The sequence below is a fragment of the Coloeus monedula genome (assembly GCF_965178545.1).
Source record: "Coloeus monedula genome assembly, chromosome: 3".
NCBI lineage: Eukaryota > Metazoa > Chordata > Aves > Passeriformes > Corvidae > Coloeus > Coloeus monedula.
Genome location: NC_138783.1, coordinates 67,378,001 through 67,392,722, shown reverse-complemented (window position 1 = coordinate 67,392,722; position 14,722 = coordinate 67,378,001).

Sequence of the window (14,722 nt, the reverse complement as noted above, 5' to 3'; positions counted from 1 at the left end):
GTTGCTTACTCAGAGGAGACTAACATCATATGAGATTCCATGGTGTACCTGCTCCATGTCCAGACTCCACTCCTAGAGTTCATCACATCTGTATCTCAACTCATGTCCCAGGAAGATGTAGACATTTGGGGTATCCTCCCATAACACATCTATCTGTTGTTTTACTGCATCTGAGATCTGAACTTGAAAAGAATGAAAATACTCAAGCAAATGTTGGAAATACACCAAATTCCAATATTTGACACTTAAGAATAAATCAGTTGTCGAAATCTCCTTGAGCTGTACACAAAACAATGTCAGATCCTTGCAACTCAGATTTTATGGCGGCTCTATTTAGCAGGTGTTTCCAGTCATTTTATGTTTAGAAATGCACTGTATGTTTTCATTCATTTGTAGCTGTCTTATTAACTCCCTTTTTTTATCACTTATCAGTAAAAAGACAACTCCTAGAACTTTATGGCTGAATATTGTTGTCAGTTTACTTAAGGAATTTCTGGGATAACATTAATCTAATTTACAACAATAAACTGGAGAACAGAATTTAATCTCGATAATGTGAAGAACTTCATAGCCACATGCCAGCAAAAAGTAAATGTATGGAAATTAACTGCAGTTAGTCAAACACTTGGGTTCATTTTAAAGTCTATTATTAGACTTAAACTTTGTCCACTCTTCTTCATTTTTCATTAAGAGATATATTTTATAGAAAGCCATACTTGCTGATCTTTTATGAAAAATTTGTGTATAGAATATTGTTGCTTCCAGGTTTCAGTATGTCATAGCAGCATTTGGCACATATTTACATGAATGTACATTTAGAAACAAAAATCAGAGAAGTTTTTTAAAGGACTGGCTTTTCTCATTGTTTAAAATGAGATACTTTGTACCAGATGCCTGGTGTAATTTATGTTAATGTTAATTAACAATATTTGAAGCAAATAATGATAAATAGATGCCCCCCCCCCCAAATATTATGCATCTAGTTGTCTAAGTAATCAAATTAGCACCAGCTTTGCCAGTGTTTAGACATAAGTCTTTATTAGAAAAAGTATACATCATTCTAGCTGTGATATTTCTTACTCTTATTATTTTGATCATACTTGAATAACAAAATTACTCTAAAGAAATTTACTGACTTTGGAAACTATTTATCTCTGATTCTGGAGGCTAAGCTTTATTTCTCCTTCCTGCAAAAACAAGATTAAAAGAACTCTACATTTAAAAAAATAATGCAAAGTACTTTGTTTTATACGAATCCTTTGTAAAAGGCCCTCAGTTTTCATAATAACAGTAAAATCAGGTATTTCCATCTATTTATGAAATACATAGAAGTCTATCCTTGAACTGTTTTAGTAGCATAACCATATCACGAAGATAAGCTTTTATGTGTTTTGATTTTGACCTCCCTACCAAATATTAACTGACGGGCAAAGGGAAGGTACACACTTATATTAAAGTTGTGCATTGCATTTTATATCAATTAAATAAATATTAGACAAACTCCCACCACTCTTTGTTTAGCTGTGTGGGGCTCAGCTGTGTTGCTTCTAACCCTAACTACATCACTTCAAATTACCAGTAAATTAACAGAGTAACACTTTCAACCTCGGAGCAGATTTGATCCAAATAGTCTTTAAATGCCATTTCTGTTCCTATTAACCTGAAGATCGGCATAGCAGATATTTTCGTAAGGCTGCCCAGCAATACAGGGCATTAATGGCTAAGTTGTGACAGCACTTTTCATGATGATTTATGATTCAGTGTTTAACTTGATTACTCCACTGCTGACTCTGAATACTATTTCAATTAGTGCACAGAAGGTCACATCACAAATATTCCTCTATAATCTATTCCTATTAACACTAATACACAGAGTAACCAAATCTTTTCACCCTTGTTGATTCAAACCATCCATAGCACTAACTGCAGACTTGTTTACCAGTTTACTGCTCTGGACACATCTGAAATGGTAATTTTCAGGCTTTTGAGTATCATTAATTGCTGTACCATGCCATCATGAATAAGCATCCCTTTGCTGCTGTGTGTGCATTCATAATTATCAAAGGTTTAGATATTTTAAATGAAGGTACATTTTCAGAAAGAACTCACATCTAAATTATTATTTCACAGCTAATCATGAAGGGGGAAATAATGAGAAGACATTTAAGAAGCACAACAGGAGAGGTGGACAAGTTAAACTCAGGATAATATATAAATCTAGGGGTAGGGCGCTTAGTAAAGATGAAATTTGGGAGCCATACTTTGCCTGATGGTTATCTCCCACATTCCTGCACCCACCTCTAGTGTTATTGGCAGAAAATGAGGAGCAACTGAAGTTTGGAAACCTAAAAACAGGAAGCATGAAAAAGTTAGACAGCTCAACCAGAAACCTCAGTTCTCCTGGTCCTGCTCATACCTGCTTTCTGCCTCAGACTTCAGTAGGAGAGACGTGCTAATGCTTCCAACTTGGGTTCTGGCTGCCTCGCTTGTGTCAGGATGGGCTGTCTTTTATTTGTTTCATATTTCTGTTGGGCTCAATACATTGAATTTCCCTCTCCATATTCTCCAAGAGGAATTGCATCAGTGGACATTTTTAACAGGTGAAGGTCAGCAGCAACAGCAACAACTGCTGCCCATTCCTATGCTACTCCTGCTAGTCCCACATGCCTCTGGAATCCTTCAAATGCTGAATCCCACTTAAGATTCCTAGCTCTGGGTTGTTCCTGATTGAGTGAAATGATGGGCTTTGTAGAGGTGAAACAAGCTCTCTAGATGAAAGTCTGCATTAAATAAATGATGACTTTTTCACTGAGCAGAAGAGGGAACGAAACTCCCTAATGTCATGGGCAGGGCTTTAACTGGACAAAAGTGTGGGATTACTTTCCAGCCTCTGCTCCACACACCATTTACATATTTAAGACAAACTTATTTCACGTTAATGTCAAGTAGTATTAGACACCCTCATGGAAATAGCCTGTATTTCCAACCTTTCAGGAGTTTTAAAAATACAAATGCAAATATTATTAGTGTTTTTGAGAAGAATACATTCGCAGCCTTATTTTTTGTAGGAACTTTTTCTGGGTCTGGGAATGGACTATGTTTTAAGTTGGCTGAATAGTGGATGTGTCTGCATTAATGTTTCAATTCAAATAAGGAATATGCTTTTAATATCAGCAACCAAATTGTTCCCACTTTCCATGTTGTGGTTGGTATTGCAGAGCAAATTTAGGGTTGTGTGAACTGTATTCCCTTTGGGATGAAATTAGCACAAAGAATGTAATCTAGGAGCCACCAAAGGAGTTCCAGCTGCTAATTTATGTTCATCTTGTGGACCAGATTAGAAGTCCACAGTAAATTCCTGCCTAAACATTTCTGCGTGTGTCAGGTCCTTAGTAGCAGCCATTTAGCTTCAAAGACATTGTTTGCAGGTCAAAGAAAGGGTTTCTTTAGACAGTAAAACCCCAAGTATAAAACTTGAAGTTAGTAATTAACACTTTGATTTGTTAACAATGTATACACCTGGAAGGTAACAAGAGTGTTTTAAAATTGAATTAAATCAGATCATTGTTACATTCATTATTTTATAGGTAGGTTTTCTCTCTTTTTTTCCCCCAAATATTGCATTCACAGCTAGTTACACAAATCTGTTGTTAATTTGCACACAGATGTCACTCTCTGCAGGACATAAAACCAAAGCAGAGATGGCCAGCAGTACTATTTGTTGTGGCATCATACTTACAGAAGCAGCCTGGCTTTCATGAGGGTTTTTTTATAAAATAAAAGCAAGCTCTCCAGAGAGAAAATAGATGGAGCTTTAATTTACTTTTCACAAATATTTATGTACATATCTATTTATTTGCTGTATTATGTGTATTCTTTTTGAGAAACATAAGATTGTTGAAATTGAAATTGTTTGAATCATTTTAGAACAATGCTACTCTTTCCCACTGTGTTGCAAAATGTGGCTGACTGCAGTTTTGGACAATGCTTTTCAGGGGACTAAAATGGTGACTTTTTCTTTTCCAAGTTTTATCATTCTGAAACTTCAAGCAATTATTTTAAAATGAACCACAGTAACAACCTCTTTTCTCACATAGCTGGTAGAAACGGAATGGAGATCTAACATGTATTGGACTGATTTGAGTAGCTAACAGGGATATCTGCAAGTTGCTGGAGAAAAACTTACTTTCAGGAATTACAGCTTGGAAATGTGTAGTGGTGACTTGCAGGTGGAGGTTTGTAACAGCCACCCACTGACTTTTACCTCTGGCAAAATGCAAGTAAGCTTAGAAAAATTTATTTAAGTCCATAAATCTATAGGTAATCTATATAAATAGCCTGAACTTGCAGCATTTAAGGATGAAGAAACACAAAATCATATTGATTACTTTGTAGAATAACTTTCCTTTATCTCTACTGTAAGAATTTTGTCTCTACTGTAATCAATGTGAAGGAGTGTATGACAGCATAAACAGCATAATTTTATTTTAGTATTTTACCTCTGATATTTGTGATTATAGCACAAATAGGAGCAGTATTAAAGGAATAGTGTGCTTTAAGAGCTGAAGAAACTAGCAGTAAAACTCTGCCCTTTTGTAAGAGATTTCCCCTAACGCACTGAGTATAACTATATAGAATTACGTGCAATGTTGTTACCTGAATGACTCGACTATCACATTATTCCATTCATTATTCCACTTTAGTTTTAAAATACAGTTCACTAGGCTTTTTGTAGAGAAGAGAGACTAGATTTAGAAGGCAGCCACTTGTAGGTACACGAGTGTTCACGAACTGATATGCATACATTAAAGCATCTCTGGTAATAATGTGGCTTATGAAGTGTCACTTACACAACATACTGTGTTGTAAGTTTAAATTGTATTTTGAGTTTCTGTCCAGATTGGTAAGATATGAATTCAAGGGCTAATACTGTTTTCTGCAGATACTTCAAGACATAGGAATTTGATTTATTCTTCTGTATTAACCTTTTCTGCCTGCAAGAAATATAAAGGGAAGCCAGTAGCAAACTCTCTTACGTCTTTGGTACCTTTGGTGATATCTCTTTTTGTTCAAATTCTTCTTTTTTTCCATATGAAATGTCCAAGTGATTTGAAGAAGAGTAAAACTCTACCAAAAAATCATGCATGATATTTGCAATAAAATGACAGAACTTTATTTCCTAAAATAATCACTGCAGTACGCATCACATGAAAATGGAAAAGTAAAGAAACCAATATTCCTCTATTTCTTGCTTGGTGTAAATTCTAAAATATTTTCAGACAGTTCAGTATTCCTTGTCATGTGTACCCAAAAGCAGTACTTTTAGATAAATCTATAGGAAAGAAACTGATGTTTCTTGGAATAAGACAAGCATCATTGCTTCTAGTGCTTAAGTGAATGTGGGACCACTCCTGGTACATGTAACAAAGGTCTTTTAAACTTGTATTTAACAACCAAAGTTAACCTTCTGGAAGGTCACATCAGTTCTTTAGCAAATGCACCAACATTTTCAAATTTCTGAAGTGGTCTGAATCACTGCAGAAGAGAGAGAATGAGAACTATAGAATAGCAGGCTGGAGGGAACCTGTGCAGAGTTGGACAAAAAAAAGATTGATAGCAATAAAGAGAGAAAAGACTGGCATGGGCAAAGCAGGAGACAAGGTGTGTCTGGACACTATAGAGGATGGGGAAGGAAAGCCTGCAAGCACTAATAGCCACTTCTCTCCAGAGCCTTAAACAGAGTAGCTGAGTTTCAACACCCCTCAGCTGTATGGGACATGGCTGCACAACTGGAAAACAAGCATCTTACTCCCTCTGGAGTCTAGGTCACAAGGAAGTAGACTTTGTTTTCACTTCCATGGCTTTTATAGTGTGTTTTCTGACTTTGTTCATTAGTTTTTCCTTTTTCTTCTTTTTTTTCCCTCTTGTTTCATTTTTTGTATAATTGGGAAATTGCATTCTTCGTCAATAATGAATTTGGGATAAATTTCTTTAGTGTACAATCTATGCACAAAGAAATAGATGATAGAGTTTTCTCAGCTATAGTAACTTCCACAATTAACACTCTTAAGTTCCAGAGATTTGCAAGTGACATGAACAGCTGCTTAGAAATTTACTTTCCTCTAATATTTGATGTTACAAAAGTTCATTGATTGGTAGGTAGCATCAGGAGGAGAACTTAGGGAATTGCTAATGTTCAAACTCTTTTAATGGCTCTCACTAAGGTGCCGAATTAAGGTTATGCAGGTACTTTGCCATTCCTTAAATCTGACATGAGTCTTCAGAAATTAATTTTTCTGTGACCCAATTTTTGCAGGTAATTATCCTTTCTGTTGTTTTCTCTAGTGCAGGGAATACCTCAGCTAAGATTTTCATCCTGAGATTTGGCATATCTCTTTCCAGCCATCACTACAAACAGGAGACAGTGGGAACCATGAAAATTGGTTCGTGAAATAGTTGACTTTCTGAAGTATTGCATATTCACTGGATTTAACTTTTAAACAAAGACCCACAGTATATTTATGTATCTGGTTTCTGCTGCTCATAACTAAAAATAAATAAATGCATAGAGCAGCAAACAATGAAAAACTTCCTTCTGCAACATGAAAATCACCTCTGCCAACAATTTGATTGTGTCCTAGGGACATGCAAAGAAGGAATTAAAAGGAAAGATCCTCTATCAGCTCCTTTTTGTTTGTGTATTGTTTGTCACTGGATCCGTTTATTAGCCTGGAGATAATGTGACAGTTGACTCGAGCAGTAACACAGCACTCATTAGTAAGCTTGACAGGGAGGTGCCAGCAGCTACTTGAGATTGTATTTTATCAATCTTCATGGCTCATTTGGGAGGCTCACTACACTGTGATCTACTCCCAATGCTCACTAGGACAGGGGCAAGCAACTGCGAGTGCTACTAAGAATGGGGACTTGTAGAAGTTCTCTGTGATGAGGTAATCTCTTAGTGAAAAAATGTAGTGCTGACCTAACAATTCTGCAACTTCTACCTGACAAATTCAATATCAACTGTAGGACACTTGTATAGAGTCTTAAATGTAAATTTTCTAACATTTCTGTACCCCTTAGGATAGTTATTTGCAGAATTCTCTCTAAAAGGAAAATGGAAAGGATGGCTAAAAACATTAATGCCGCTCTTGAAACTGTCGTCAATCAAAAGAAGCGGTGACAATTCTTTATGGATTTCAGTGTTTGCTCTCTCTTCCTCGACTTTTCCCAAGATATTTTTGGTAGATTATGGTAATTTTGAAGTAACTTAATACTCTTTTTATAAATTTAAGATCGTATTGATTTGCAGCACTGCGATTCATCACAATGATGCCAATCCCCACATGAAAAGATTTTGTATCATTCCTTCCACAGATATTAAACTGCAGTAAATAACACAAGAGAACATAAAAATAAAAAAAATCAATGTTTCTCCCTTCCTTTCTACATGTTGAGGTTTTCAGAGACATTAGGAACATGTTTTCAGTGCCACTGGAAATGATAATGACATATTCATAACACACACACAAGCTAAGATTCTAATTTATTTACACTGCTCAAGAATGAGTACTCTGGGTAAAAAATTAGCTGTTGCAAGACTCATGACAGAAGAAGCCATGACTCTTGGCAAAACTGGTGCCTGTTGTGTGTATTGCTGAAATATCACGTGCTGCTGATAGAGTTTCCTACTGCTGTGTGTTAGTAATGTCCCCCAGATTACCAGCTGAGGAAACAGAATGTCAGTTTTTGTCATGCAAGAAGAAATGTTTTAATGTGTTTAGGAGGTTAGTGCAGTATGAATTACTGAGATACCATATGTCCTCTAAAACACATGGCAAATTTATCTTGCCAGAAGAACTGCAAGTAAAAAGGGCTTGGTTGTGTGGTCTGATACCAGGCATATAGAAAAACCCCAAACAATCCTGCCACCATGCTTATGTGCCATCTTTAGTAATAAATTTTATAGAACCAGTTAAGAATTACATTACAATAGTAATGTATGGAACAGCTTATAGAACATGCAGAGAATAATCTGACTTCATTTATTCCAATCTTTTTTGTGTATTTGTATAACATCGAAATTTCTTTTTTCATATTTTAATACCCTATCCATATACAGTTTGCTTATATCTACAAAAATAATACTTTCTTTTAAAGGATTGTATCATCCCACACAATAGCTAACTGCAAATTCCTGTAAAAAAAAATGAAAGATGCCTGTGCCTAGTCAGACTCACTGAATAAAGACAACAGATACCAAAAGTGACAGAACTCAGGTACTTGATAAGAGAGGGAGAACAGAGGAAGAAAGATATGGGGCTGGATGCTCATTTAGTGAGCATGTATGTAAGTAAAAGGAGAAGATACTGAAAGAGAAGCCACTCCTTCACCAATGAATGCTGAACTCTGACCATAATTTGAAGCATAAATGCAGCATTCACAGTGGTGCCTAAAATTATACCCTTTGAAGTGATTACACCCTTTTTTATTGATTATTCAATTGTTGTTACTAGTTACATATTTGGGTTTTGTATAATCTGGAAGAAATTTCAGTTTATAAACCTAGAAGTCAACATGTGAATTAATTTGTTCAACAATATCATCACTGAAGTAATGTTATGCCTGTAGCAGAAAACAATCAAAACAAGAAAATTCACTGCTAAGTCTTCACCACGCCATATGTCCTCTAATATCTAATTACAACAGGGGCACAATAAGCAAGTCATTAAACTTGCACCCTATTGTGCATAGGTATTAGAGGACATGTGGTGCATTTAAAATAAAAGAATGACATTCCATGGAATTATTTTACTTGTGGAAAGTGTTTTTAATGTAGGAAACTTTTGTCTCTATTTTGATCTTCTGGGAAAATTGCCAAGCTTAGAGTTTTTGACAAAAATTATTTTAAAAACACCCTCAGACCTCTGGAGTTTGGAAATCTGAGCTCTCATTCTAGACAAGCTGCGAGACATATAGAGCATGTAGAGGAAGCCTACCAGATTAAATACCAGGAGGGTGGTCTCTTTAACATCCAGGGGAAACTGACCATTCTCAAAAGATAACCTATCAAATTTAAAGGGAAGGGAAACCCCGTCTCCTCTGCCTCTAATAATATGGGTGCAATTACTAATAAATTCCCAAAACAGGCTACCGAAGCTAGGACTGGGGTTAGGACGGAGAAACCACTTATTATACACACCTTGAACAGCTGCCTGTACCTCTGTCAACTTCTTATAAATCATTATCACCGAGCACAGCAAGATAGAAATCCAAACTCTTGCTCCTGCTCTGCAAAAATTCCTTATCAAGGATAAGATTGGACCAAGTTGTGGATAGGCAAATAGGCTTAGGGACCAGAACGGCACTAGTACCTTAAACAAGCCTACGGACTAGAAATACATGAATATATCAAGCCAGAGAGACATTATGAACTCAACCAACATGATGACTACTTTACCCCAACACAAAGTAGTTAAATTCAAACCAAAATGTAATTATTACAGGTTTTTCACTTTCCTTTGAGCCACACATTGGACACCACTAAATTTGTGCTGGTTTGGCCAAATTTGGAAATACATCCTCTGAGAGGAGGCAGGTACAACCATCCCTCCCCCACCAGGTTCAGGAAAAAAGAAACTTTTTCCTCGAAGGAAAGTGAAAGAGATAAAAACTATTTATTTAACAAACACATGGGAAAAGGATAATGACGCTAAATAATAAAATCTCTCCCTTTGCTGAGAGAAACCTGGGAAAATTTCAGAGTCCTTCCATAGATCTCTCTCTCCCCCTCCTTGGAGCTGGGATGGGGTGGGCCCACCTCCAGGGCCAAGGCCTCGGTGGAAATTCCTCCCAATGTATTCTGATGTTGAAACAGTCCAGCAGAGAAAAAAAAAAGAAAAAAACAAAGTCCCTGGAAAACAAAAGTTCAACTCTCCATCTCCCTCCGGAGAAAGGAAAAGGAGCTGAAAAACTGGCCGAAAGCAAGCAGGGTGCCTTCCCCACTCTCGCTCTGCTGCTGCAGCTGAAAAAAAAGTCTCTATTTCTGTGTGACCTTGAACAAGCTGCAAACTGCTTTGAAGAGGTTTTGCTCAGGTTTTCCTCCCCTCTCTCAGGCTCAGTTTAAAGGCACAGAAAGGCACAAAATTAACTTCTGGGCATGGGGCAGTGATAGGGGATACACATCACAAAGTCACCCCAAGACACTATTTATATTAAATATACATCACCTTTGTTGCAGAGGTCTTGAAAGTTTTCTATATCCAAACATTTCTGATGAGTTTTTTCACCATTTAAAGAAACTGAGTTGACACAGGATAGGAAGAAAGGTTCCTTTATGAAAGCTGATTAAAGGATATTAAACAAAGAACAGACCTTACTAACCCATTTTTGGAAGAGAGATAAATCCATACTGAAGTACTAAACAGATAATTGGTTGGATCAGTTTTACTGAAATCTTCATTAACAACCCAGAGTAGGGACTAGACCAAGAAATCTCTTAGTTTGTAGATGATTTCAGTAAAATGTTACACCAGTGACAAGAAGCTCCAGAATGACCTTAAAAATCTGAGTCAGTGGGCAAAAACATGGCTAATAAAATTTAATGTAGGTAAGTTTAAAGCATCTAAGGAAAAGTAAAGTTTGAACACAACCTTGGAAGTCACAACTATGGAAAAGGTCAATCCTTAAAAGGTCAGCTTGGTGAGCAGGGGGAGTCCAAAGGAGACTTCAAAATGCTGGCCATCTCAAAGAAGGGAAGGAAGAGAAAAACAGAAGCTCTCATTTTCTTAGAGTCTAAGACTTCGTTAGCTCAACATGGAGTACTTTGTGTAGTTTGGGCCTCTCCATGGACAGACATAATGAATTTTAGGAGTATAGGGAATTAGGAGGCAGAGTAGCAGATTTATGAGGAGACACTCAGATTTTAGAGAAAGTTAAGGGTGATACAACTGAGATTCACAAAATCATGAAGGTGGATAGAGCGCAAATTGGTTGTTTATAAATAATTGAACATTCCTCTTTCTGATACACAATTAGAATATATCAGAAGTATTATAAGATGACATTTCAAATTGTGATTTCAAACTTTGCAGATCCTATGAAAGAGAATAGCAGCTTAGAGCCCAGGCTTGAGTTTACCATTATTATAGTTGCTATAATAATTATTATTTAGCAGCACTTTTTCTTATTTTTCAAATTCTCACTTTATGTCCACTAGATAAATTTTGGTTCATCACTTAGTTCTAACTGAGTAGTCAGTGTTAAAACATGGAAACCAATGCAGTCCTTTAGGGTCCAAAGTCTAATAATGTGAACTAAGCTAGGTAACACTACAGTTAGCAGTGCACAAGACTCAACTGCAACTCTCAAAAACATACTGGACTATGTAGAAGTCAGAGTTAAATAGAAACTCCAGACGCAGTCTGATACCATATATATATCTATCTCACGCAACAAGACCATTATTACTTTCTACACTTGCTGCTTTCACTTTTCCCTGTTTTTCAACAGCTTTATAGGAATAAATCCACTTATCTTCCTGTTATTTTAAGAACTCTTTGGACACATATCACTCTTTTCTACGGTTGCAACTCTTCCTATAGTTTCTGAGCATAGTACAAGAAAGGATGTTTACTTTCCATGGCAGAATATCCTTAGCGCACACAATGTGCTGCTTTCAGCTGGGGTAGAGTTAATATTCTTCACAGAGGTTGGTACGAGGCTGTGTTTTAGATTTTTGCTGAACACAGGGTTGGTGATATGGAGAGGTTTTTGTTATTGCTGGTCAGGGCTTGCATAGAGCCAAGGCCTTTCCTGCTTTTCCTGCTGCCTTGCAGGTGAGGAAGTTTGGGGTGCATGGGAGATTGGGAGGAGACACAGCTAGGACAGGTGGCTCAAACTGGCCAGAGAGATATTCCAGACCATATGGCATCATGCTCTGTGTATAAAGCTGAGGGGAAGAACGAGGGAAGGGTGGATGTTTGGAGTGTTGGTGTTCATCTTCCCAAGTCACTGTTAGGTGTGATGGGGCTGCGCTCTCCTGAAGATGGCTGAACACCTGCCTGCCCATGGGAAGAGCCGAATTAATTCCTTGTTTTGTTCTGCTTTCATGGCTTTTCCTTTGCTTATTAAAGTGTCTGTATCTCAATCCATGAGTTTTCTCACTTTTACCCTTCTGACTGTCTTCCCTTATCCCACTGATGGGGGAGTGAGTGGTTGTGTGGGGCTCAGTTGCTGGCTGCAGTTAAACTGGGATATAGCCTCCTAGTGTAAAAGAGGAGGAAAATGGAAAACAATTATGTTCAAGTCTCTTCAAAACACAATGCAATAAAGCAAAAACTGTGTTATTAAAATGGATTCACTCCTGTATTGCCTTAACATCTCATTTCAGGCTGTGTTTTCAAAGTGTTTTCTTTCCTTGATACGCTCCGATACAGATATTTGAGATGTACAGAACAGCATTATGAACTTTATGAAATGTCAGTAATTGCTGTGCATGCACATAAAGTCATTCTTTTAAACAAAAAAGCCTACTTAGTTCCCCCCTTCCCCCTACAAAACGGGTGAAGAGATTAGCTCCCATTAAGGTCCAGTGGCTTGCAAAATTAAAACTGTTGGAGCAGAAAAAAATCCCTGATCAGATATTTCAAAATCTGAATGATAAGATCAACAATGGGCTACCAATAAATTTCAGAGTTTTGAAATAATCACCTGTATCTAAGGTTTCTTAATGTTAAAAAGAATATTTTAGAACTGAGTATCTAAGTAAATAACTAGCAAGAATATAAAAAAAAAAAATTCTATAACTATATTATCTTGTCCAATAAGTTAAGGCTCCTTGAGGTTTTTATAAAAACTGGACTATCTCCAAAAGTTTTCCACCATTACCATTTCAATATAATAGACTAAATGCAAGTACACGTACATGTGTGCCAAAACCACACAATATATATCTATATTGCTACTTTTCATTAATATCATGGAGGATTGCACAGAGGAAGAAGGGAGCAGAAGTACCTGAACTAAAAGCTTTATAAAAACCAAATATCTGTAAATGGAAAAATATGAGGCCTTTAAGTACAGGAACTTCATTTACTGCCTAAGAATTAATTAAGTTAATATTTCTTTTGCTGTTCACATGTTCTTATAAATAAGACCTTTAAATATCTTGCTTTAGCTAAAACCTCCATGGACTGCTAGGCTGATGGTGATATTTTTTAGCAGGATTCTGCTTTTCGTTGTAATTTTCATTCACGCTTTCTTGTGATATTAGTCATGGCATTGTCAAACAAATTTTTGCTTGTTATTTGTTTTCATATAATTAGTTGTTACCAAAACATAAAATTAAGATCACATTATAAGAGGTAGCACTGTACGTAAGAGGGTTGGTGCTGTTGTGTGTAGAAAAGTGAAACATCCTGAAAAAATGAAAGTGACCAAAAAGATGGAAATTCTTCCCATGGGAAAGTTTTCTTTAGTTTTATTATATAGATTTTTTATTACACAGGAATTAAATGTCAAGATAAATAAATAAATCGTATCATGCCAAGCATATTATCATCTAGAATAAAACATGCTGATGTTGGCTGCCCTGATACATAGATAGTCCCAGATAACTATGCTGCAAAACACTATGCAGTGCTTTAAAAACGCAGCAGCATACAACTTAAATTTTAAGCAGAAGCATTACTTGTTATTATAACAAATGACTGAATAAAAACTTAGACAAATACAAGTTTATTTAGTCATATTGTGGGTAAGATGCCAAAACCAAATTAGATGTGTTTGTTTTTTTTCTGAATGCTTGAAAACGTAGTTGGCAAAACAAAGCTGTCTGAAATCAAAGAATACACAGCTTTTTGAGTATTCAAATGCATTCTTTCCTCAGCTCATCTGTGACAAACATTGGATTTGTGTGTGTGTGTGTGTGTAGTGAGAAGTGTCTTGTCTTTTTTTTTTCAGGCTTAGCTTTAGTACTTTTTTTGCAAATCACAGCCACAAAAATTATATTTTCACATTTAGAAACTGCACTTTTGAAACTTTTTTAATGTTCATTTCACCCTTAAAATAAAGACTATACATGACTGATCTATACTTTATATGAGAAATAATTCAAACTTGAGATAGATTCCAGCCAACATTTTAAAAAATGCTGATTTATGAGATGGATAATTCAAATTGCCCTTAAAATTTCTGTTTTACATGAAATATTTTGAAATCTACATTAACCTTTGAGATGTTTTGGGCTGTTGGCCAGAATCACAAGTCTCATTTGACAATAATGGTAGGATTTTTTCTAAATACTGTTACCTTCTCATAGACCAATGCTACAAAAATAATTTAATATTTTTCTCAGTAGTTCCATGTTATATGTTTGTTATAAGTTTGAAGCTTTATTTGTGTTTAGATGTCTAATCTCTGTGTTGGATGAGCTGTGGGCTCCATGCGAGTGGGAACAAAGCTGTTCAGGAAACCCACAAAAAGCTGTCGCACTAATCCACCAGTTAGCTAACCTTTGCTGAGGAATGGCTCAAGGTGTTATTTGTCAAGGATACTGCTTGCCTTGGTCACACTGCCTGTGTGCTCCAGATGCCTTGGGGAGTCTGAATCACCTGAGAAAGTTGTTATAATAAAATAACTGGTGCTGCTGCTATCACTCGCTCCTGTTTTCCAAAGGGTACGCTATTGCTTATTTTCTAGCTATGTAAAGTTAATTTGGTAA